Raw genomic sequence first — 26,891 nt, 5'->3', positions numbered from 1 at the left:
TGACTGTTTTTTCATATAATTTTTCCTAGGGTTTGATCAGAAATAACACTAGCCCTAGCGTTTGTGGATTTCATTGACTGAGTTTTCTTCTTCTGGAATGCCGTACCTTCTTTGGACATTTCTTGGATTTGGATTCAGACATTATCCTGGATGTATGGTTCATTTTATAGATTTTTCTTATTGACTTTTTGAATTGTTGAAGCGTTCGCAATGAAACAGGAAGTACGCTAGTATTATGTGTTTATATACCGTGTATTCTCTATGGTTGTCACGTGATCCCCATTGAATGTTGGGATATGTTTTGTTTAATATTACTTCTCTGATTGGCTGCTGGAAATAATTAAAGCAAAAGAAAGAGAAGCATAATCCTCGACTCCGTGTCCTTAATAGAATTGAAAATTCTTGACGCAAAAGCTAAATCTTTTTTTAGCATGTGACACGATCCCCAGAACAACCAAACCCACAGGTATTTCCAAACCTACCAACCGTTTTCGGACATTTCAAATCTGGGAGCTGTAAAAGCTTGTAAGTTGACCATACAACGGAATGAGTTCTCAAACAAAGAGAGAACAATGTACTTTGACTGAATAACAAACTGAAACAGTATGGATATTATTTTACTAATGGAGTATTAAATATGAGAGATAATTGGTGGAAAGATATTGTCGACACTGTCCACAATGGCTTGAATGAATTAGATGAGATCACTTGATAGGTGGCCCTTTTCAGAAGTGGATAACAGAGCCAGGTGTAATTGTTTTCTCACCTTCTTTCATAAAATAAAACACCTGGTTTGTATTTCAAACGTAAGTTTTCTACCTCATAGCACTCGATGTTTGGTGATATTCAATGTCCGTACAAGGTACCACACACAGGGTGGAACATTCTGTTCGTCCTGAATTTATTTCATGTACATAGTTTTCATATGCATAACGTTCCGGACTGTGTCATACATGTACTTTTGGGTAATTTTACTTTGATCCAATGCGCTGTGTTTTGTGAATCAAAAAACATCACCTGCTTTCTCCCCACGGGCAACTCAGATTTTTCACCAACATGGAGCACCGTGGCTGAGACAGTGGAGGATTGGGCGGGAGTGCAGACCTCTCTGGCGATGTGGCAGCACCAAATCCAGGTGAGGCTCATCCCTCACAATCTGAACCTTGTGCAAATGCTGAGGCCTTTCTGGGTACACTGCCATACAGGGGATGGGCAGCCCTTCCTGGTACTGAAAGCAGTTCCAACACGGTATGGCAAGTGATATAAAAAGGAGACTGAAACCCTGGCAGTCATATTGGCACCAGCGACTGGGGATCTCGCTCTTGGGCAAACAATTCACCTTACTTGAGATTGTATTTGCACCCACTTACTCGCCTTCAAGATATCTGCTACCCCTATTCAACGCTGTCATCCACACATGTGCTGGTCACTTCCTACCTCACCAATGTCACTACTCAAGCATGACATTGGTGTGTTACATGATCACAATGACTAGCCCAGAAATACGGGGAGGAAGACACGTGCCATCTGGGTAGACTGATACACGAACTGCAAGACTGCTACTTTAAACAATACCACTATCTCCTTTGAATGACAACCCCTCCCTCACAGTTCTGTCACGATTAAGACTATCACTAGATCCATGTTGAAGCACTAGTGCACTATAGTGGATGCCACTGTCAATACTGGGACCACTAGTAGCCGGTACTAGTAGCTATCCTGGAGTGAACTGAGGCCCCACTCTGTGGGGGGAATTGAACTTTTTATTGGGCATTAAGAACAGACAATTTACTTATTATTCAAATATTCCTCAACCACTGGGACTGCCCCTTCTTCACCAGTACTGTAAACCACAGTGCTTTTATCCTTTATCTCTACATGTGCACATGCCGAAGGCCAAACGTGCATGTAACTTGTGTTCTCAAGAGCAGTAGCTTGTTGCTCCAAACAGAAACCCCAGCCATGGCAATGATAAACGCACCGTAAGTGCAAGATACAGCCCAGACGACACCATTTAAAAGACTAGCAAATATCAAACTCTCAATAGAGACTGTCAACTCAGCAGTGGCAACCAATACTATGGAAGTACAGTGTCTCAGAGGGGACATCAGTACATTGCAGAAGCAGCTTACAGCATTAGAACACAGAACTGCAGTTGTGTATAGGAAACTAGATGCAAAACTGGACTGAGGCCTGGAACTGTGAAGACTTCATCAAAATCTGCTGACCTTGAAGACCGCAACAGGAGGGATAACATGAGTATCTCAGGGATCCTGGAACAGGCAGAAACATTTGACATGTGTATCTTTTTATGTAATTTATTTCCGTAGTGGTTGAACATTGCTTTTGACCCTCCCTGGAGCTACACCAAAAGCAGAGAGTTCCATCTTGCAACATTGTCATTAGTGCGCTACCCCACGACAAATCCAAATCTGCTATGTCAGGCACCATCTTTCTGCAGATTTTTCCCACAAAACTAGCCACAATGCTTCCTGGCCCTCTGTCCATGACTCTGCAGATAGGATATTAAATATTGGCAATGATTCTGAATACAATCAATGGGCGCCTGACGGAATAAAACAACCCAGGGGAATTGAAACTGTTTCTCACTACTATCGAAGAAGCAGATATGGAACCAGCACCACCGGATTCTGGCCAGGATGACGAAATGGATAGCAAAGCAGAAAGACTGAAGGACAATAACCTTGAGGAATACTTATATTGGGAACAGGTGATGCAAAAATGGGCACAAGGAAGCAGCAAATACCCCAATCTCAAACCGCAGACAAATCCTGTTCCCCTCTTAATAGTGATACAGCTTACTCATCATGAGGACACATTTCCTTCCTGTTGCTTCTCTTCTTCAGTATAGCTCCATGATATAGGCCTGTGGATGAGGGCTTAATACCTACCACAGCGGATCCCTCGAAGGTCAGGTCTTCATGAGGGTTTCATGGGCTTGGAGGTGGAGGAACAGCAGTATGGAGTAACCTTTTGTGATATATTCCCGGAGACAATGGTGGTGATGAGGGGAGGTGTAGGTGAGCCACACATGCTGCAAAACTTATTATACCACTTTCTACAATATAAATGGCTGCTCATATCATCCACTCTGTGTAGAACACAAGTCCATACTTATAAAGCCTCAAGAAAGTAACAACTTAATAGATATGATAGACATTCCAAAATGGCTTGAAAGTCCTGCTGCACCGCAATTCGGCTACTCAAGCATACTCCCCAGGCCCACAGACACTAAATGGATAAGCTACATATATATATAGAGTCCTCGAAAGGGTCCCCAGATACACTGATTCCCAGATTGTTCATGTACGTAACCTCATTGTATACTAATTGAGGATACCAGGCGTTGCGCACCACACCAAATTCTAACCATCTCTGTAGACAGATGCTCATATCGCAAATCTCTGCACCACACTTCTGCTAAATTTAACAACCACAGAAAGGCACACAATTCTAGTACACACTACAATGCTGAAACAAAAAAAATCCTCACATTCTTAGGTTGTCATAGACCAGACATCGCCCTCATATAAGAGATGCACCTGACAACAGAGGAGGAGACAATACTGCACAGAGACCGGGTGGGTAAAGTATTACATACCAGCTTTGTAAAGATAGAAGAATCTCATATTGAATCCCCCTCAAACCTCAGGAAAAGAGAGGTTGCAGTACTATTGCATAAATCACTACTAGCTAATGCACTGTAGACATGGGCAGATGAATGTGGTCACTACATATTTGCAAAGATAAAAATCCATCAGACATGTGTCATTGTAGGATTTGTTTATGCATCAGTGGGTGATAAATCGTATTTCCTCTCTGTGTTAGGCAGCCTGCTAACTTTGGTTGTTAAGACACAGCTCCTTGTGGGAGGGGAGGGGAACATTGTCTTGGACACAATATTAGACAGATCTGGGACATAAGACATGAGATATAACAGAGATGGGGATATTATAAGTGTCTTGATTCAAGATAATGCACTGTTTGAATCTAGGTGGCCATTTCATCACTAGAAGAGGGACTATACCTTTACTTCCTACCCACATGGCTTTCAAACCAGCATTCATGTTTTCCTTACAACATCAATCATAGCCAGAGACTTAGCAGTTATGTCCATAGTAACTAATGGGATTTCTGACCAGGACATCATTGAACTGCAGTTAAATATTTAGAATATGTGGCACGAAAGGCATACATTGAGGAGCCATAATGAGTGTCTGCCCCATAGTGTAAAACACAGGCACAGACAACAAGACTGCACCTAGAAACCCAAACCTATCACCAGTGCTCCTGTTCCAACGCTGTTGCAAGATTTACTCCAGGCCATAAAAGAACTTGAATAGATTACACATCTCAGAGACAGCCCTCTTCCATTTATTACAAAGGCACTACAAAAGAGCCAGCTTGAATGAAGTAGACCTATACTTGCAATGCGTAATCGTAAGGGATACTTACTGCTTCATCCCACTGATATCTCTTCGGATGTCCAAGCTTTTTATGAAAAGCTGCATGTGTTAGAGAGACCACCAGACCCAAGTGTGGAAAATGACTGTCTGCCAGTATCCAAACGAACAAAAATTAAACACGCTAGATTTAACCATATTTGAGGAATAAATTACAACAGCAAGCGACAAGATGGCCTACATCAAAATCCCAGGGGCGATGATTTCCCAACTGAATTTCACAAAACCAGCAAACCATTAATTGTCTCGCTGCTGGCCTCAGTGTTTTGGGAAGACTTACAGGGACAGAATTTCCGGGAGGAGTTCATCAGGGTCAGAATCTCTTTCATTCCTAAACAAGAGATAGGGCCCTTTGAAGTCTCCATCTACATACCCATACCATTATTTAATGCTGATGTAAAATTGATATCAAAAGTGTCAGCAACTTGTTTTAAGTCAGCCACTCCTAAGCTAATTTACCCTAGTCAGGTCGGTTTTGTGCTGGGATGCTTGTGGCCAATCACCTCAGCACCTGATCACGTCATCTGGCAAGCAAAGGCCAACTTAGACAAAAAGGTACTCTTGTCATTAGACGCTGAAAAAGCTTTTGAGAGAGTAGAATGGAGATACCTGTTTTGGATGATGGATAGGATGGGCACAAATGTCATAACATTAATTAAGTGCATGTACCACAACCCAACTGCATAGGTTAACTGTGACAGTTACTAATCTCCTTACTTCTAAATCTTCCTGAGAACTAGACAGGTATCACCTGTGCTGTACCTACCGGCTTTGGAGCCTCTTACAATCGCTGTCCATTATAATGAGTGTATTAAAGGTGTGATGGCACCACTCAAAGCATTCTATTACGTAGGTTATACTCTTGTGACTCTGGCACGTCCTGAGGAATCCGCTAAGGTTCTGATATACCAGTTACATTACATCTCGAGTTTCTCAGGATATAGGATAAATTAGACAAAGTGTGAGGCTTTGCTGCAAACCTATCTACCACAAAAACCTCCATAGAATCCCTCCCATTCATATGGACCTTGACAGGCTCAACTATTTACGTCACTGGGGGTTTCCATGTCATTTAGACAGTGTTCTCCACCTGCTGGGGAAAATGAAAACAGACTTTCGGAAATGGTCATCTCTGAATCTCACAACATGGGGAAAAGTGCATATCATAAAAATGAAAATAGCACCCAGGTTTAACGATATGTTTGGTATGTTACCATTGATGATCTCACATGCCATACTTAGGGATATAGAGAGAAGGACATGCTACAGTTTGCTAGGGGTTGCATGAAACCTAGGTTAAATAGCAATCTATACACGGTCGCTCACAAGGGGGGCTTTCAGCTGCAGCACATGAAGAGGCATTGGTTGGCACATCAACTAGTGTAATCAATCAATATGCTAAAAACACAGAGGGAACAGGTTTGGGTACAAATAGAACACCATATCTTGTACATGAAAGGGGAACTATTTATATACTACACAACCACCCATGAAAGACAATCCCTTCATCCCATTCTTCCCACCTCTCAATACGTATGGCAGAGAGCCCACTTGTTATATAAAACTGCAGAATACATACAATATAAAGTGCCCATATGGCTCAATGCTGCCTTCAAAACAGGTGGGGAAGAAATCAATTTTGGGCATTGGAAGCAATTTAAGTTACTGCACCTTAATAGCATGCTCAGGGTCGGCAATCTGAAAATTTTCCTGGAGCTCAGCCAAGAATATGGGGTCCGACACTCAAAAAGATGAGTACATGTCCAATTAACACAGGCTCTGCACAAAGCCTTGGATCCTGCCCACAACACCTTGGCACATTCATCTGTGGAACACTACTTACACATGTGGAAAGCACACAGATGCACAATCGTAGGCCTTTCTTCCCTACTGATTGATCACCAATTGTCCCAAGATACATCCACCACACAAAGTCACTGGTAGGAGGAATGTCTACAAATCCAATTTGAAGAAGGGACTAGGGAGTGGGACGATATACTGAGGGTTTATAATAGAGTGCTGAGGGAATCCCATCTAAAATACAGCTACTACAATGTGCTCCATAGATGCCACTGGCCCCCAGTCAAGCTACACAGTGCTAAATTGAGCACAGACTTTAGTTGTTGGAGATGCAGGGCCCAGAAATGTGAATATTCTATATATTTAGTGAGAATCCTCTAATGTACAGGCATACTGATGACAAGTGTGGAATGAGACGTGAATTCAATGCAACAAATTATCTAAATGTGAGTATAGCTCTAATTCATGACTAGTAGTCTCTCCGACCTAACGTCGCTTCCTACACTATGGCTGGCTATTGCAGTGGGAGTAGCGAAGGAAGAAATACTGCAACACTGTAAAACAAGTAAGATCCCACTGCTTAATGAATGGCTGGAAGATGTGCATACCATGACTGCCTTTGAAAGATTGATATATAGAATTAATGACAAGCTTCCAATTTTGAAGGAATATGGGGACGCTTTCTAAAGCCAGTTTGATCTGAAGTGAGATATGAATTTCTTTTCGATCCTGTATCTGGCTCTAGATAGTGACTATATGTGATCATTTGCCTTGGATCCCTTAGCTCCGTCACATTACTTCTTCTCTACAAGGACAGTGAAGGATGAAAAGTCACTAACTGTTGACTACCACACAGCTCTTTGGAGCGGAAGATGCAGCTACCCTGTTCTGCTTCTTTCTCTTATGCGTTTTCTCTCTTTCCTTTTTATTATTTTTTCAAATGTTTGCAGACAGAACACCTCAATTCTTTGACCCCCTCAGAGAAGTTGTTGTGGAGATATACAAGTAGTTCCCTATACTGGGACTCTACCTTCTGTATTGGCTGTGGGTGAGGTGACAGTGTTGGTTGCTGTTCTATGCATATGTTTTACCATTACTTAAGCTCAATCTTTGTTTATTGGAATGGGAATCCCCACTTTGGTTACAATGTTTCAAAGAGACATGTAAGAAAACACACTGTTGATTTTTCTTTGTTATACTTTATCAGTTGAAAATCTAATAAAACATGTGATTAAAAAAGAAAGTCTTCTTGGTTACTATCAAAAGGAGACTGGTACAGGGGCTCCTGAACAACACTGACAACAGCACCGCTATATGGTACTGCAACAAACCGGACGGGCGGGGTGTGGGCATTGTTGGCCTTTTTACGACCTTGACGGAGGGGTTTCCTCCATCACAAATGTGGCGGATATCCCGTCTGCTGTATTATGATCCCATTATATTCAACGAGAATTGTAATACAATGGACGGCCTTCCTTATTTAAATCATTGTTATGCATTTCTGAAAGGTTTGAAGCATTTGTTCCCACCTACACCTTTCATCATGTCTCAATGGGACTTGAATATTGTCCTCACATTCCTAATATATACTCTTTTTGAATTGTTACACAGCTGTCCTTTGTGGCTCCTCACTGTTAAGATGAATGTCCTAATTACCATAACACTGGCATGGCATGTGACTGAACTACAAGTCCTCTCTGTCAAACCGCCATAGATTAAACATTACATTTTTTTCAGGCAAGCTAATGTTACTGGTGCACGATTACTATTATTAAGCAAACTATTTCTATCCTGACATTCTTTCCTCCACCTCACCCTTCTAGGAAGGAAGAGAGACTCCATCAGCTGGACCCTGAAAGTGCCCTGAGTTTTTACATTGATTGTACAAGGAACTTTGTGTGGACAATTAGCTCTTGATGGGATTCTCTGAGGTGAAGAAGGGCAAGACTGTGCAAAAAAGGATCATTTCCTGTTGAATTGCCCTCTTTATCAAAATCTGCTACGCACTACCTTACAGGCTCAGTTCATCAAAGCCAAGATTACTACCACTACATTAGCTCGCACAGTGCCTCTTCTGTACATTTGTAGGTGGCTACGTGGGCATCAGTTCATATGCTCACCATGCTCACCATGCACTACTGCCTGGACAACCACATCCATGGAGATGGGCGCTTTGCCCACTTGGCCCTGTAGGAGGGTTTTGACTGAGCCAGTTCACAGACCCACCACTGGTGACGTACTGCTTTGGTATCTATTCACAAGGTGAGGAATCTGGGATAAGAAGTATCCATCAGAAGAACTTTCTGATGGATAACCTATATAACAGCTGATTCCTCACATACCATTTAGCCTCCCTGTGCTGTGAACTGGACTCTTTTCCATTTAAAAAGGTCCCAAGTCTCGAAATCTATGCACTGGTTCAAACAATCTTCTGCTGTGCTCTGCATCTGGAGATCGCGGACAACTCTGATAACAGCTGATGGCACTTATGTGCCACTCCGCATATCACCACCTACCGGCACGCAGAGATACTGCTAAAGAGGTCCCAGATCCAGTGTGACACATAGGGAATATTCACAAGGTAAGGAATCTGCTTTTAGATAGTGTACCCACCTGAAAGATCATTACCGAAGGTTAATAACTTGTTCACCAGACTGCGTGGCTCCTCTGCCTAATTGACACTCCATCATAAATAGGGATCATCATGGAAAAGTAGGTAAGGAAATGGCTATCATTTATAAGTTACATATTAGTTGCACCCTCTCGGATAATATTATTCATCATGCTGAGGGTCCATCTTCTCACCCCAGCTTATTGCTGAGACTATCTTCTCTGGAATATTGATTGTTAGACATGTCAGCCTTAGAGTGATCTTCCCCCCAACTTTTTGCCTTTCTCCACCATTTTTCCTGACCTCGTTTTTGCTGGCATTAGGACTCTGCACCCTTTACCACTGCTAGCCAGTGCTAAAGTGCTTGTGCTCTCTCCTCTAAACATGGTGATGTTGGCTTATCACCAATTGGCATATTTAATTTGCTTAGAAGTCCCCAGAGAAGTGGCGCTCCTCATGCCCTGAAACCTGTAAATGAAATGCTACTAGTAGAACTGCAGGGCTGATTGTGCAGACCACTTAAGTGGCCCTTTAAACATATCTCAGGTCTGCCATTGCAAGGTAAACCTATTGCCAGGTCCACACCTTCCCTTTTTATACATATAAATCATCCCTAGGTTAGGCCCTGGACAGCTCAGATGGCAAGGTGCAATGCAGTTAAAAGGTAGGACATGTACTTTTAAGTTTTACATGTCCTGGTAGTGAAAAACTTTTAAATGCAATTTTCACTTCTGCATGGCCTATCATGCTTGTAGGTTAACATTGGAGTTGCCTTATTATATTTTATAAGTGTAATGGAAGAGACAACTCCTTCAAGTTTGGTGTCTCTGGAATCACAATTTAAAATCCTAACTCATAGCAAAGTCATATTTTAAATTTCAATTCTGAAAATGCCACTTTTAGAAAGTTGGCATTTTCTTGCCTTAACCATTTGATGCCTGCAGCATGACTCTAGTCACATGACAGGGTGTAGTTTGCAGTTGGGCTTTGTGTATTCCTCCTAGATAGCCACGCACAATGGGAGCCTAGGTATGACTTGATGGGCAATCTCAGGCAGGATGGAAAGGAGGAGCAGGACACAGCCTCAATTGCACCTGAATAGACTCTGACCTGTCAACACACAAAAAGCCTAACAAACCTGTAATGTAACTCCAGCCAGCTTGGACCAAGGGCAGGCGAGGCAGGGAATTCCTTGCACTTCAAAACTACTATCTAGAAGTTTCTCCTACCTTCCAAAACCAGGTCATCAGTACCTCAAACACAGAATGTTGGCTCACCATCTTGCATGTGGAAATATCACTCCAGCATGTGTACGTGTCAATAGTGTTATTCAACCACCCTGTATGTGGCAGCATTAATTCAGCTAGCCCTGATGAAGTGTTTTTTTCAACTGAAATGCACGGGGTTTGGTGGAGTGAGATGCTTATCGCTTTATATGAACATGCATTTTCAAAATAATCGTTGATGGAGTACAATGTTACAAATTGAAAATGTATACATTTAAACAACTATTAGGTGAAACTGAGAAATTTTATTATATTTATAAAAAGTTTTGTGTTTTCCTAAAGTTTTGTGTAGTGTTTCAACGTTAAACAAATTGCAGCCTCATATTGGTAGTGCGCCTTGCAACTTGTCAACCAGCTGACGACACACAATCTCTTCAAGTAACCTATAAGTTCTCCACACCCTATCACAGTCACTTCTCTGTTCTCCCTCACCCCTCGATTCACACACCTGTGTGTCTAAGATGTAGATACTGGAGTCATTCAACCTGTGAAAAATAATATTTACAGGTTGTTGGACTAGGTGTGGGCCGGTATCAAGGAGAAAGTCATCAAGATTTTGGCATTCAAAGATGATTCAGCCCTCCAACAGTCCCTGTCCCCGCCCTCTGCTGATGGTACCCAAGCCTGCCTCATCGGGCGCCACTCCAGAAATTAGACACTCATTTATGGGGATTTGGCATAGGGCAGCACAACAAGTCACCTTGCTGCGCTGCCCTATGCCAAAGTGGAAGGGCAGGAATGCACTGTATTTATGCAATATGGTGCTTCCTGTCCTTCCCACTTGCACTGGCACCGTTTCAGGAGCCTAGCAGCAACGCAGGCACCCTTGAACCATGGTGGAAGGGTGCCTGTGTTGTCAACATGATTGTTTTTCTGCAGGAAGGGGTACCTTCCTGTACAAAAACCAACCTGAGAGGCATTTTCTTCTTTCAATGTGTGCTGAAAAACACAATACACATGGGAAGAGGAAAGAACGAGGAGAACTAGACATATTTCTCCTTGTTACACTTCAGCCCAGGTTTCCATGGATTTGTAAATCCAGGGAAGCATCAAAATCCATGGATGCTGTGTGGGAACACCCACCGCAATGCCTATGGAACACACCCCGCATGGAGAGTAAGGCAACCAGCGATTTGCATTGCCTTGCCTTACTCTATATCTACCAAAAGTGATGCTCTGGCAGCGCAAGGGGTGCACAAATATGCCCCTCGATTTCTGGGTGGGCTACTAGGGTCTCAATTCCGTCATGAAGACTTATGCACACCTCACCCCCACGCTGATGAGGTACTAGGCAGGCTGGGTGCTGCCAAATTCCTCAGTACCTATGATTTAACATCAGGGTACTTGCAGATCACTCTGACTGAGGGGGCAAAGGAGAGGCCTGCATTGTGAACCCCAGAAAGCCACTTCGAGTTTCGAGTGATGCCCTTTGGTTGTGGAATACCCCTGCCACCTTCTTTTCAGAGGTTGTTTCACAGGATCCTAGCTGGAAAGGAGGCATTCTGTGCTGCCTAACTGATTGACATAGCTGTCTTCAGATCAGGTGGGATGAACACTTGTACAAACTCCATGAGTGCTTCAGGACCTGCAGAAGGGAGGCCTGATTATCAAGGTCTATCAAGGCCAGTAAGTGCCAGATAGGCCAGGGTTCTGTGGTTTATCTAGCCCACATGGTGGGTGCAAGCAAGGTGCAGCCCCTCCAGGCCAAGAGACCATCCTGGCCTAGCAACCCTTTAAAACACAGACTGAAGTGAGGGCATTCTTGGCTTCACAGGGTGCTATAGGATGTTTGTTAAGGAAAATGGCAGCATTGTTGCCACTTAACACAGCTGACTTCAAAAAAGCAGCCCAGATAGGTGACCTGACAGAGGCCAGACAGAAAACCTTTGATGCCCTCAAGGAGGCATGTAGACAGCACCCATACTCAAGGCTCCTGACTTCTCTAAAGAGTTAATAGAGCAAACAGAGACTTCAGAGCATGGAATGGGGGGGTCTTAGCAAAGTTAAATGAGAAGGGCCTAGACCATCAGTTAGACATCATTAGCAGGAGGCTACTTCCATGGGAACAGAGGTAGAGTGCGATTGAAAGGGAATCCTTTGCTATGGTCTGGGCACTGAAGAGGCTGAGACCATACCTATTTGGGTCTCACATCCAGGTTCAGACAGACCACAGGCCACTCAGATGGCTCATGCAGATGTGGGGTAAAAGTCCCAAAATGTTGAGATGGTCCAGTTCCTTACAGTGAATGGACTTTATGGGGGGAACCATCCTGGGTCAGACCATACAAATGCTTATGGTCTAGCCAGGTTCTTGCACTCAGTGAAGAGAACTCCCAAAGGGTTGGGTAGTTCTCCCCACTTTCAGCTGGGAGGTCACTTGTTAGGCCTATGAGCCTTAAAGTTGTCTTGCCCAAACCTTTGCTTTCCTCTTCCATTTTTCTGACCTACTTTTTGCTGGTATTAGGACTCTGCACACTTGACCACTGCTAACCAATGCTAAAGTGCCTGTGCGCTCCCCTCTAAACATTGTAATGTTGGCCTATCCCCAATTGGGATATTTAATTTACTTGAAAGTCCCTAGTAAAGTGGCACTCCATGTGCCCAGGGCCTGTAAATAAAATGCTACTAGTGGGCCCACAGCACTATTTGCGTGAACCACCTAAGTAGCCTCAGGCTTGCCATTGCAGAGCCTGTGTGTACAATTTCAAACTGACATTTCGACCTAGAAAGGTAAACCTCTTGCCAGGCCATAAGCGTCCCTTTTTATAAATGTGTGAGACACACCTAGGGTTGGCCCTGGACAGCCCAGAGGCAGGGTGCAATGTAGTTAAAAGGTAGGACATGTACTTTTTAGTTTTATATGTCCTGGTAGTGAAAAACTTAGAAACTGGGGTTTCTCCTGGTAGCTTGGCACACAGCAGTCAGGCTTAACTTAAGAGGCAATGTGTTAAGTATTTGTGCAACACTTTAAATTGTAAAACAGTGAAACCACCACACAAAAAGATACCACACCAGGTTAAAAAATAGAACTTAATTTAATAAATAAAACAAGACCGAAAACAACACAAACCTGATAAGTAGACATTGAGACATGAATTTTTAAAGAATAAACTGTGAAATAGTGCTTAGAAACAAGAAGGGTATATCTGGTAAGGACAAAGTCAAATGTTCAGGCCGAGCACCATGCATCACAAGCAGGCTACATGGGCCCTGTTGGACCCACTGAACAAAAGTACCATAATCCTGGTTGCGTCAAGGATGCGGGGAACAGGCTGAAGTGATGTGCTGGTATTGATCCCCCTCAGTGAAGGCGATGTCTCGATCCTTCCCACTCATTAAGCGAAGATGTGTCAATTTTCTTGATGCAACAGTGGCAGTGTGTTGGGTCTGAGATGCAGAGGCTCAGAAGGTGACGCACCAATGTCAATCTGCGTTGGAGAGGTGATGTGTCAACTCCAGTCCTGGCAATGGGGCGGATGCACCAGTTCCGATCCACGCAGAGGGGCAATGTGCCTCTTCCAATCTGCTCAGCCATAGTGAAGCACCGCTTCTGACTGGAGCAGCCCTTTGTACCCACTTCCAAGGGCCCATTACTGGATTGGCACCACTTGGCAGGGCAAGACAGACAGTTGGCAGAGTTCAGGTGCTGTAACAGGGGAGTTGGAAATCTTTTGTGACCCTGAGACTTCAGAAAATGGGAGGCAAGTGAGTAAGCCCTTGGAGTCACTTTGGTTCTGGTATGGAGAATTGCAGGTCCAGTCCTTCTCACTTCCAGGCAAGGAGGGCAGCAGGAGGCAGGTCAGCACAGCAGCAGGAGTCCAGCAGAGTAGCATTCCAGAAGAGTGGCAGTCTTTGTAGCAGCACAGCAGTTCTTCTTCCTGGTAGAGTATCCACAGGTCTACTGAGTTTGTGGCATCTGAGGTTGAGTACTTATACCCGGTTGTGCCTTTGAAGTGTTAGAGACTTCAAAGAGAGGCCTTTGAAGTACACAGCATCCCTGTCCATCATGCCCTTGCTCCACACTCACTAAGGTGGGTAAGCAGCTCTTTGTGTGGAGACAGGACACAACCTATTCTGTATAAGTGTCAGCGCCTCTCCTCCATCCTGGCCAGGATGGCACAGCAAAGGGAGCTTGGTGTGTGGCTGTCTAGAGGAAATTCACAAAGCCCAGCTGTCACCCACCCCAGATGTGTATTCAGAGACAGGCAGAAGGCACCAAACGGCTAAACTAGGAAAATGTTAACTTTCTAAAAGTGGCATTTTTAAAATTATACAATTTAAAATCCCACTTCACCGTAAGTTGTGATTTAAAATTGTGATTCCAAAGACACCACTCTTGGGGGGTCCCATTGCTCCACAATTGGAACTTGCACCTATAAAATGTAATGAGATAAACCCTATGTTATCCTATGGGAGAGATAGGCTTTGCTGTGGTGAGAAGCAAATTAAAGAGTTTTTTCCTACTCTGACATGGAAAACTTAACAGGGCATGTCCTGCTCCTTGAAGGCACTGCACCCTGTGCTGGGCTGTCCAGGGCCTACCTTCGGGTTGACTTCTATGTATTAAAAAGGAAGGTTTGAGCCGGCCAAGAGGGTTATCTTACCAGGTCTACATAGCAGTTTAAAACTGCAGACAGGCTCTGTAATGGCATACCTGAGACATGTTTAAAGTGCTATTAAATTAATTGGCACAATCAGTGCTGCAGGCCCACTAGCAGCTTTTGATTTACAGGCCCTGGGCACAAATAGTGCACTTTATTAGGGACTTATAAGTAAATTAAATATGCCACTTGTGGATAAGCCAATGTTACCATGTTTTAAGGAGAGATCACATGCCCTTTAGCACTGGTTAGCAGTGGTAAAGTGCCCAGAGTCCTAAAGTAAGAAAAACGTGAGATCTGTAGGTAAAAAGACAGGGAGACCACACCAAGGATGTGAGGTCAAACACTCTTAAATTATTTTTTCACTACTGCAAGTCCTATTCCTCCCGTAGGATAACACTGGAGTTGCCTTATTACGAGTGTAATTTCCAAATGGGAAGAGAGAACCCCCTTTAAGTTTGGTGTCTCTGGAATCATGATTCCTGGTCAGTGAACTGCTCTGCCACCTCGTAGCTCCACCAGCAAGTGAAGCCCTTTTGTGCCTGAACTCTGACCTCTGTGAGGAGTTCGAGGCCCTCCTCCACCCGCAGACTTCTGCCTGTACCTCATCCCTGGTGTCTAGTGGGAGAGCTCTGCTATTCTGCTAGGTTGCCCTCTGCCTCTTTTCTCTTTTTTCCTCTTTTTCCTCTTTTTCTTCTTTGTGTGCTGTTCCTTTTGTGCCTTTTTGCTTTCTGCGCTTTTTCCTCTCTTCCTTGTTTTTTCCCCTCACTCCGCTCTCTCTCTCTTCACTCTCACTCTCCCCCCCTCTCTCACTCCCTGCCGCTGCTGCCCCTGTGGCCCCACCCCTTCTCTCTCTCGCACTCTATCCCCGCTGATGCTGCCCCCGCGGCCCGCCCCCTTTCTTCGCGCCGTTTTCTGCTCCCGCCTCCCAGCTGTCCTCTCCTCCCTCTGTCTCTGCGTAATGACGGCCATGCGCAGCGGGCACGACCAAGGCAAGCCCGTCTGTGCCCGTCTGCGACCCGAACTCAACCAGCGCCAGGACCGCTGGTCCTGCCATCCACCAGCTCTAAACAGCAGCAAAACTTATCGCACTCAACCCAGGACGCAACAACAACTGCAAGCAAGCTCTCCAGGCAACACACATGGTCCCTTCAGGACACAGCACAACCCACCTGCAAAAACTGTCCGAATCTGAAACCCCTGAAGTGCATCCTCCTCAACGTCCGCTCCCTCCATAAACAAGCCACCGAAATCAGGACATCCTTGACAGCACCACCCCGGAGGTCAAATGCCTCATGGAACACCTCAGGCCCGGACATTGCCATCGCCATCCTCCAGGGATACAAGATCGCCCAGAAAGACCGCCCCAGCCTCCCTGGGGGGGGAATCGCCATCGTCCACAGGTCCACCCTCCACCTGAACAAACACTCCAAAGACTCAGAAGAATCCACAAACCTGATGGAACACCTCCACTTCAAGCTACACACCAGCCTGACATCCACCATCAGGGGAACCATCATCTACCGCCCCCCCCCGGACCTTGTACACCATTCGCCGACTCCATCACGGACTGCATCCCCGCACAAGCCATCACAGCCACCAACTAGACCCTGCTGGAAGACCTCAACTTCCACCTCGAGAATCTACAAGACCCCAACATCGCATCCCTCCTAGACAACCTCCACAACAGAGGACTCTGACAGATCATGACAGAGACAACACACTCAGCAGGACACACCCTCAATCCCATCTTCACTACAGGAACCTCCGCTACTTTCAGCCACACCACGGATCTCCCATGGACAGAGCACTGATGCATCCACTTCACCTTCAACACTCCCACCATCACCAGACCCCAACTCCAACCATTGCACAGAAACTGGACAAGAATATCCGACGATCAGCTCACCGCCGCCCTCGCCATCACCGCCCCCCCATCGCCCACAACAAAGATCCAAACACCACAGCACGTACTCTCCACAAATGGATCGCTGACTGCGCCAACACCATAGCCCCCCTCAAAAAGAACAACAACACCCATGCAAAGAGAGCCAGCTGGTTCACCCCCAAACTCCGAGAATCGAGACGCACTTGTCGCCACCTCCAGAAAATCTGGAGAAACACCAAATCCCCAGCAGCCCACAGCAAATTCAGAACCACTACCACTGCACACCACCAACTCATCAGAAACACCAGAAAGAAAGCTATACAAGACACAGGGGGTCATTCTGATTCCCGCGGGCGGCGGAAGCCGCCCGCCTGGCGGGAACCGCCAGAAGACCGTACCGCGGTCAAATGACCGCGGCGGTCATTCTGACTTTCCCGCTGGGCCGGCGGGCGACCGCCAGAAGGCCGCCCGCCGGCCCAGCGGGAAAGCCCCTTCAACAATGAAGCCGGCTCCGAATGGAGCCGGCGGAGTTGAAGGGGTGCGACGGGTGCAGTGGCACCCGTCACGATTTTCAGTGTCTGCTTTACAGACACTGAAAATCTTTATGAGGCCCTGTTAGGGGGCCCCTGCAGTGCCCATGCCAGTGGCATGGGCACTGCAGGGGCCCCCAGGGGCCCCACGACACCCGTTCCCGCCATTCTGTTTCTGGCGGTGAAAACCGCCAGAAACAGTATGGCGGGAAGGGGGTCGGAATCCCCATGGCGGCGCTGCTTGCAGCGCCGCTGTGGAGGATTCCCTGGGGCAGGGGAAAACCGGCGGGAAACCACCGGTTTCCCTTTTCTGACCGCGGCTTTACCGCCGCGGTCAGAATGGCCCCTGAAGCACCACCAGCCTGTTGGCGGTGCTTCCGCGGCACTCTGCCCTGGCGGTTTTCAACCGCCAGGGTCAGAATGACCGCCACAATCTCCTCACAAGCACACAACAACAAGGAACTCTTCAGCATCATCAAGGAGTTCACCCAACCCAAAAGTAAAACAACGGACATCCCACCCTCACAGGACCTCTGTGACAGACTCAACACCTACTTCCACCACAAAATCAAGACTATCTACGACAGTTTTAATAAGGACAACCTATGTGCAGAACCCCCTCTACCAAACCCCAACACCAACAAACCAACCATCTCCACATAGACACCCTTCACCACGAAGATATGCTGAGAACAATGGCGTCCATACACTCTGGGCCCCCACAGACCCATGCCCCAATCACATCTTCAACAGAGCTGCAGACACCATCGCCCCCAAGCTCTGCCTTATCATCAACCGCTCACTAGCTGCCGTCACCTTCCCTGAAGACTGAAAACACGCCAAGATCAACCCCCTCCTCAAGAAACCCTCAGCAGACCCCATCAACCTCAAAAACATCAGGCCCATCTCCCTACTTCCATTTCCTGTGAACGTCATTGAAAAAGCAGTCAACAGCCAACTCACTACATTTATAGACGACCACAACATCCTCGACATCTCCCAATCCAGATTCAGGTCAAACCACAGCACCGAAACAGCCCTCCTAGCCGCAACAGAAAACATCCGCTCCCATCACACCCTGATTAAAAGACTCCACAAAGCCGGCATCAGAGACAAGGCCCTCGACTTGATCCAATCCTTCCTGTCAGGCAAAACGCAATGAGTGAGACTCGCCCCCTTCCTCGCAGATCCCACACCCACCACCTGCGGAGTGCCCCAGGGATCCTCCCTTTGGCCCCACGCTGTTCAACTTCTACGTGGCCCCGCTAGCCACCCTCGTCATAAGCTACGGAATAAACATCATCTCCTATGCCGACAAACCCCAACTCAGAATCATCCTGGACCTCGACCTCAGCATGAACAATCAAATCAACTCAGTCACCTACACCTGCTTCCGCACCCTCCGCCTCCTATGAAAGACCTTCAACTCGATCCCTTTCGAACATAGAAAGACCATCACACACGCCCTTGTCACCAGCAGACTAGACTACGACAATGCACTCTACGCTGGAATCAACAAAAAACTCACCCGCAAACTACAAAACATCCAGAACGCCGCTGCCAGACTGATCCTCGACCTACCCCGACACTGCCACATCTAGCAACACCTACGTACACTGCACTGGCTCCACATAGAGAAAAGAATCACTTTCAAGTTCCTCACCCACGCACACAAAGCCCTCCACAACACCGGTCCAGCCTACCTGAACCAGCGACTCAACTTCCACGTACCCTACAGGGCCCTACTCTCAGCCCAGCTCTCTCTCACAGAAGTACCCCACATCAGGAAAACCAGAGCAGGAGGACGTTCCTTCTCCTACCTCACAGCCACCGCGTGTAATGCCCTACCTATCCACATCAGATAAACCACCTCCCTCCTCAGCTTTCACAAAGGAACTGAAGACATGGCTTTTTTAAACCACCTCACCGGTACACGCTACACCCCCCCCCCCCGGCGCCTTGAGACCCTAACAGGTGAGTGGCTGCGCTTTACAAGCACTGATTGATTGATTGATTGATTGATGATTTAAAATCCTAACTTACTGTGAAGCTAGATTTTAAATTGCAATTCTGAAAATGCCACTATTAGAAAGTTGCCATTTTTGGCCCATAGCAATTTGGTGCATGCAACATGTCTCTGGTCACATGGCTGGGTGTAATTGGCAGTTGGGCTTTGTATATTCCTCCTGGACAGCCCCACACAGTGGTAGCTAAGGTGTCACTTCATGGGCCATCTCAGGCAGGATGGGAGGGAGGAGCTGGATACAGCCTCACTTGAATAGGCTTTGTCCTGTCCACACACAAAAGGGCTAGCACCCTGTATTGTCATCTCAGCCAGTTATGAGCAAGGGTAGGGAAGGCAGGGAATTCCTTGCACGCCAAACTCCTGTCTAGAAGTTACTCCAACCTTCCAGGACCAGTGCACCATGGTATAAAAAACGGACCTCAGACACCACCACTTCAGTACACTTCTGGCCCTTTGCATACTGTGCAAGGAAGAATAACTGCTGTGATGCTGAAGGATTGCATTCTGCCCCAGTCCTGGACTCTTAGAAGTGGGCCTAAGATGCTTGCCATCAGAACTAATGCATGGCCTCTGATAAGCGGCTCATCCATGAGAAGAACTAATGCATCTGCTCTACAGACTGGCACTTCCCAAGCAGAACTGACGCAGGTCCAACGTGAATACCTGCATCGCCTCTGCAGTCCTTGGAACAGAAGCATCACTCAGGTGTAGTACATTCACGGTCCAGGTCCATGCATCCCTCATCAGCGGCAGCCTTGATGATGACACTGGACTTTATATTGCAGCCTTGCAGCCCCTCGGAGCTGACGCATCGCCAGCTGAATGCTGCATCCCCAACATCAGACTTCGTATCGCAATCCCTGTCATCGAAGACCTTGACGACGATGCAACAGGGCCTTGCACCGCTACCTTGCTGCAGCTCAGAACTGATGCATTGCTTCGGCTGTGCAGCATACCTTCATTATGGCTCCACACAATGCTCTGCAACAAGAATTTAAGGTACTTTGTTTAGCAGGACTAATTGGTTCCCTGTAGCCAGCCAGCTCTCCATCGCAGTCAGCCTGAACTTGTGACTTTATCCTGGTCCGGCGCGACCAGAAGCCCCTGGTTGGCACTTTATGCTTTTTGTGGGCTTCTTTTATGGTGTGTTTTCACTGAGTGACTTTTTGAAGTGTTGCACAAATACATTACACATTGCCTCTATGTTAAGCCTTACTGCTCTGTGTCAAGCTACCAGGGGGTTGAGTACAGGTTAATGTGGGGTTTGCTTGTTACTCTGACATGGATTGTGGTTGCTGCTTGGTCAGGGCTCACACCCCAGTCACCCAATTTCTTGCTTTCATCTATCTCCCTCCTGGCCCAGGAGCAGATTTTTGTAATCATATTACATCTCTTGTGACATGTTCAATGACATCATTAAGCAGTGCATGGTGGTAGCACCAGTTTTAGTTAGCTCAGTAAACTATAACTGGTGAATTTCAGTGTGTTTTTTCGTTTAAAATAGTCTTTTAACTGACATTTTCACCTAGCTATAATCTCACTTTTAATCTTTTTTTAATTAGTGATTTTTTTAACTCTTTTTAATATAAGGATACTAATAGCTGACCTAGCTATAACATCACCTTTATATGTGTATTTTAGAGCATACAACAGCTCCTAGACAGTGCTAAGAGGTTTCTTGCATGCAGTATGTGTCATGTGCAGTAAACCGTATCCCACGGACCCACGGTCCCACAGCCTCTAGGCCAAGCCACCTTCATGGAATGGTATTGCTCATAGAATCTCTGTTTGACCATTCCAAGATCGACCAAACATTGGTTCTCAATGTGAATACCATGCTGGTACTTCAAAACAATGAAAAGAATAAAACACCATATTCAGTACCACTGCAAGATAGTCCCTCGCTCCTATGTTTAGTTTTACCTGTATTTACAATGTCTCAAAGGTAGCTTGTTTTTTTCTACTTTTATTCTTTTTATGTATCTTGCATACGTTGTTGAGTTTTTGTGTGAATTTATTGTGATTGTGTAAGTAGATGAATGCAAGGATGAATCAGTGGGTAGGTGAAAGGACACAGGAGTGCCAAAATGAGTGGCATGGCACATGTATGATGACTTAGTGAATGCCTAAACACATCATTGACTGAGGAGGCACTTTCATAATAAAGCCAGAACTATTGTCATTGTCAATGTTTGTTTAATTTGTATAGGTTTCTTTCTATGCAGGATTCTAAAGAAATTGAGCAGAACGCTGATCAAACCTTAGAGCTGCATTAAATTACAACATAATAATGAGCACATAATTACGTTTTTCTAAGTGTATTTATATGTTCGAACCGTATTTTGTATATTTCTGGAGCTTACATTGTACTGGTTTATATCCCATCCCATGCATTCTCCTCCTGAGGACTCATAGGGCCATATGTACGACCACATTTTCTGATAGACACAGAATGGGCAAATCTGCTTGTATCTGGCCCCTAATGACTTCACTTGATTGAGGGAATCAGTACACAGTGGAGTACATTTGGGGCTGTGGAAGAAGGATGAGGATATTAGCAATAACCAGGGGTTAATGGCTGGGTCACTGAAGTAGCTTCTCACTTTTTTTCATTTCCTGTAAGGTCTTTCTAGGATAAGGCAGATGTTTTCGGAGAATCCACAGAGGAGACAGAATAATGTAAATGTAAATGAATCCAAAGACGGTGTTGACATCCATTACTTAAAGCTTTTAGCCTTCTTACGTGCCAGCTGAGCAAGGAGAGGTAATGTAGCCCGCAATATATGAATCGCCAACACACTTAATGTTGCTTAAAGTGTGGGCTCTGCAAATAGTATCGCTCTTGTAATCAAAACCAATATTCTCTTGTTGTTATTTAGCATACTGTTCAAACTAATTTATTTGTAGGCACTGACAGTGCTTAATTTGAGCTTGGGGGGGGGGGACCCCGGCTCCTATTTTCAGGGACTGGCAGTGTTTTTTCCCTTACCGAGAACAAGAGACGAAAAAAGATACCCTATTGTGAAGTTGCAACACAACTCAGCTCTCCCTTGCTATTCCTCAAACCTCAAAGTATGAGTAGTGGCTACAGAAGGCAACACAATAGGTCTTACCAGAAGAAAAAACCCACATCATTCTACCTCCGCACAGCATACACCATTCAACAAAAAGTCATTGAGCAACCACCATTGCTCCAATCCAGCACAACATGCGTTACACCGAACGCACCACCATTTAACACAATAGAATACAGAACTCAGGAAGGCAATCCATAACACTCCTACGCCATAAACCTGTAAGGCTAATATATACTGTTTTTCAAACCCACACTTGCACCACATCACACGAGTACACAACAAGCCACATTATAAGGACACACAACATATAGCATCCACAGCACAATATTTCAAATGATAAAATATGCACCACACATAATGCAATGGAACAGCAGGCTCTCTCCTAACAAGGACAGAACATAATTGGGCAAAGTGTGCCATCCGTAAACCAACACGCTACCTGACACACCACACCTGCAGCACATCACACCAGTGCCTATTACATCACTGCTCAAGCTCACACAAGATAGATTACTGGGGCAACTTACATCTTAGCTCACCCAGCCACTGTTTACCACAAATCATCACAATATGCAAGCCACCATCACGTTCTCTCCAAAAGGTTGTCATGAACAACGGCTCAGATGTAGCGTTGCCCAATAGCTCATGCTTTAATATCAGGAACACAACCTCAACCAAAATAGATCAACTACTAATTCTGGAAGTCTACTTCCCTGTTGTTGCTGCAAACAGCCCTGTTACTTTCGTGGGTAAACATGAGTGACCTAGTGGCACTGACAGCACTATGGCCGAATTATGTGAAGTAGGTGGGCTAATCTTTTTATGGGGACACCTGCTCCTATTACTTACAGGTAATTGTATCACTCTGAGTACCGGTCCCTAACGTTTAATCATTACATCCCTTCCCACCCTCCCTGTTGTTTCAGGCCAACCAAAGTTGAGTAGGTCATAACTTGGGACTGAACAGGAGGAGGGGAGGAGCCTTTTACTTTAGGAATATGACATGGTAATTGATGTCTGGTGAGGCTGAATGGCCTCATTTTGTAATGAGATGAGGCAAGGGTGAAGGACGAACAGGCACTGCAATGCGAATTCAGCCGCTCCCTTACTTTCCTCACCGCTGCCACCACATGCATTACCTCCCTTACACCCACCAAGCCCACACCCGCAAACACATGCTCCCCATTACAAACCCTGTTCTGTCACACACTATTCTCACACACTGTCTTCTCTCGTAGAGGCTCCGCAGGCTCTTTACACCCGAAACTCTCCTCTCTGTCTGTATTCAGTACTTATATGATGCACACCTATCCAAAAGAAAGTGATGTGCAGAATAAAAGGCATTATAGTCAATATCTGATTGGAGGAGTTGCTGGGAGACTCTTTCTGGGAAAACCAACAGCCCCCTTCTCTGCAACAGAAATAACATAACTTAACCCTTGGAGGGATGGCAGCCAGAAAGGCAGGTGGATGAATGAACCCACTAAGATATCTTAGAAGCTGCTTAGTAACAATGCTCAAAGAAGGACCTCCAGAAGTTCCAGTGCATAAAAATGCCACTTATTAGCTTCCTCGCAAGGATTCTTCATCTTTTATTGAGAAAACAAAACTACCCCAGGATGACCTGAATTGTTGAATGACAGTGAGTTGCACTAACACAGTTGCGTTTCACAAAAGGTAGTAACGTCGCAGGGTTCGTCGAATACTACAGTATTTTGTAGGTTACCCTTTTAACTTCTCCTGACATTTGTGGTAGGACCATGCCTTTTGTATACTTAACGTTCTACTCTCCAAAGAATTCTGGAGCGCTAGTGGATCAAGTTTGCATTTTCTTTTCGTTAAGGGAGTGATAAACATGAGTTGGAGAAGTATGCTCGGGACGACTATGAGTGCTGGGGTGAAAATTCCAACCGTGGATTGCGAGTCATTGTACTTGTTAAAATAATACTAAGTGAAAGCAGGTCGTGCAATTAGACAACAATAAATAATACCAAGAAACAACCTGAACCAAGTGAAACTGTAATAGTATAAGATCACCACACGTCGACTAACACTGATGCTGCCATCTACTTCCAGTAGCAACCATTTGCAAATGGTCATCTGGAATTTCTAGTAAGAGTAATAATACAGAATGATTGTTGGGACGTACATATAATCTGCGGAAACAAGAAGGACATAGTTTGAAAACTATGTTGTAGCCTAAAAAATGCTTTTTCCATCTAGCATATTATATTCTGGCATGGTGCTTCTAATAATGCACTTCTGTTAAAACACTTATGCATATAGATATGTAAACCAGCACTGCAGTAAGATCTGCCTACCTTGTTCAGACCTGGAACGATGCAGGTGAGATCGAGGGCTCTTGTCTAGACGTTCTCGAAGTCAGTGACAGTAAAACACTGCCCTGAAAAGCACAACCCAGTCTCCTGGTTTAGCTACACCCATTGAAGAGCTCCGACTGCTGTTCCTTCCCACTGTGTCTCTTTCCCGCCAGAGACGCTCTTCCGTTGCCAGCCAATGGGAGGCTTCGCGCTGTTTTCAGATGTCAAGCTTCCCACAGTACAGCACCACCTCATGCACACCCACTCCTGCACGAGCCCAGCTCAGCCCACTCACATCCTTCAGGAAAGAAGGGGAGGCTGCTTTACATCTGGAGGCAAACAGAAATTCCGGCTTTTCAATTGTCTCTAAGAAATCCTTCTCCCCAATCGTGTGCTCTCTCACTCCTTGACGTTCAATACCTTTGCAATGCAGCAAGAATATTTAGTACAAATATTTTCACCGAACTACAAATGCAAAATAAGTCATCTGGACCAAAGAACCATTAAGATAATGGCATTGGTACTTACAGACAGGTACACAAATGACTGTTGTATTGAAAGAATATTTAATGTCATTTCTAGCGACTGATAGGTTAGAATTCAACTATATTTGTTTTGGGCGACAAGGGTAAGAAAGGTAGGTCAATGCAAAAATAACTGCTGCAAAAATTGACATCTGTGCTGCCTGACAGCCTGATGTACTGAAAAGAGCAATTATATACTTTTTATACCAGTTACTAGGCTTAAATATTGCTATTTCACTAGTTGGTTAGTGTGATAAAGTAGCCTCTTTCTAGCATGGTTACCACCATTCTTGGCCTGTTTGTCAGTGTGTTTGACTGTGTCACTGGGACCCTGCTAGCCAGGACCCCAGTGCTTATGGTTTTTGGCCTGTTTGTCAGTATGTTTGACTGATTTGTCAGTATGCTTGATTGGATTGTTTCACTGGGATCCTTCTAACCAGGACCCCAGTGCTTATGCTCTCTCTGTTCCCAAATTTGTCACTACATACTGCTAACCCAGTATTTCATCCCAAATTGGCATACTGGTCACCCCTTATAAGTCCCTAGTGTATGGTACTTAGGTACCCAGGGCATTGGGGCTCCAAGGGTTCCTGCTGCAGCATTACTTTTGCCACCCATAGTGAGCCCATGCAAAGGCGTCTACAGGACTGCCATTGCAGCCTGAGTGAAATGGTGCATGCACCATTTCACAGCCATTTCATACTGCACCAGGTCACTTATAAGTCACCTGTATGTCAGGCCTTCCAACCCTGAAGGCTGGATGCAAAGTATATGTGTGTGAGGGCACCCCTGCACTAGCAGAGGTGCCCGCATGCCATCTAGGTCCATTGTCCCGGACTTCGTGAGTGCAGGGACGTCATTTTATGTGTACACTGGACATAGGTCAATACCTACATCTAGGTTCACAATGGTAACTCTGAATATGGCCATGTAAGGTGTCTAACAACTGGGAATTGTACCCCAATACTGATTCCAGTATTGTTGTACAATCCCCTGCACTCTGGGGGCTCCACAGTGGACCCCCAGTACTGCCATACCAGGCAGCCCCAGCTGCTGCCACCTTACAGACAGGTTTCCGCTCTCCTGTTGCTTGAGCAACTCATGCCCAGGAAAGAAGAACAAAAGATTTCCTTTGGGAGAGGGGTGTTACACCCTCTCCCTTTAGAAATAGGTGTTACAGGCATAGGAGGGGTACCCTCCGAGAGCCTCTGGAAATGCTATGAAGGGCACAGATGGTGCCCTCCTGGCATAATCCAGTCTACACCAGTTCAGTGACCCCCTGTCCCTGCGCTTGCGCGAAACTGGACAAAGGAAAGGGGAGTGACCACTACCCTGTCCATCACCACCCCAGGGGTGGTGCCCAGAGCTCCTTCAGAGTGTCCCTGGATTTTGCCATCTTGGATTCCAAGGTGGTGGGGCACGCTGAGAGCATCTGAGTGGCCAGTGCCAGCAAGTGACATCAGAGCCCTCCCCTGATAGGTGCTCACCTATGTAGCTGACTAATCCCCCTTTCAGGGCTATTTAGGGTCTCTCTCCTGGGTGTTTCCTCAGATTCAGATTGCAAGACTCCAGCAGGAATCCTCTGCACCCTTCACTTAATCTTCTACTGACAGAACCACAGCTGAACCCTCCAGGAACTCTAAAAACTGCAGCAAAAAAGCCAAGACGACTTTTGCAACATTGTATCTTCAGCTCCTGCCAGCAACTGCAACTTTTTCCAGGTCGTGCATCCTCCGAGGATTG

At 45.7% G+C, this 26,891-nt stretch overlaps 1 protein-coding gene across 1 annotated transcript in view; it reads right to left on the bottom strand.

Moving 5' to 3' along the window:
* Positions 1 to 24,775, bottom strand: part of TMEM272 (transmembrane protein 272) — a 164,472-nt gene extending 139,697 nt beyond the window's left edge. The window contains exon 1 of the mRNA XM_069205461.1: positions 24,625 to 24,775. The gene's annotated coding sequence lies outside the window, so the exon portion shown is untranslated. The remainder of the gene's footprint in view (positions 1 to 24,624) is intronic.
* Between the last annotated feature and the right edge of the window lie 2,116 nt (positions 24,776 to 26,891).

Source organism: Pleurodeles waltl, chromosome 8 (genome assembly GCF_031143425.1).
Source record: "Pleurodeles waltl isolate 20211129_DDA chromosome 8, aPleWal1.hap1.20221129, whole genome shotgun sequence".
In the NCBI taxonomy this organism is placed as follows: domain Eukaryota; kingdom Metazoa; phylum Chordata; class Amphibia; order Caudata; family Salamandridae; genus Pleurodeles; species Pleurodeles waltl.
Note: the sequence above shows the minus strand (reverse complement) of the source record. Positions and strands in the feature narration are given on the sequence as shown.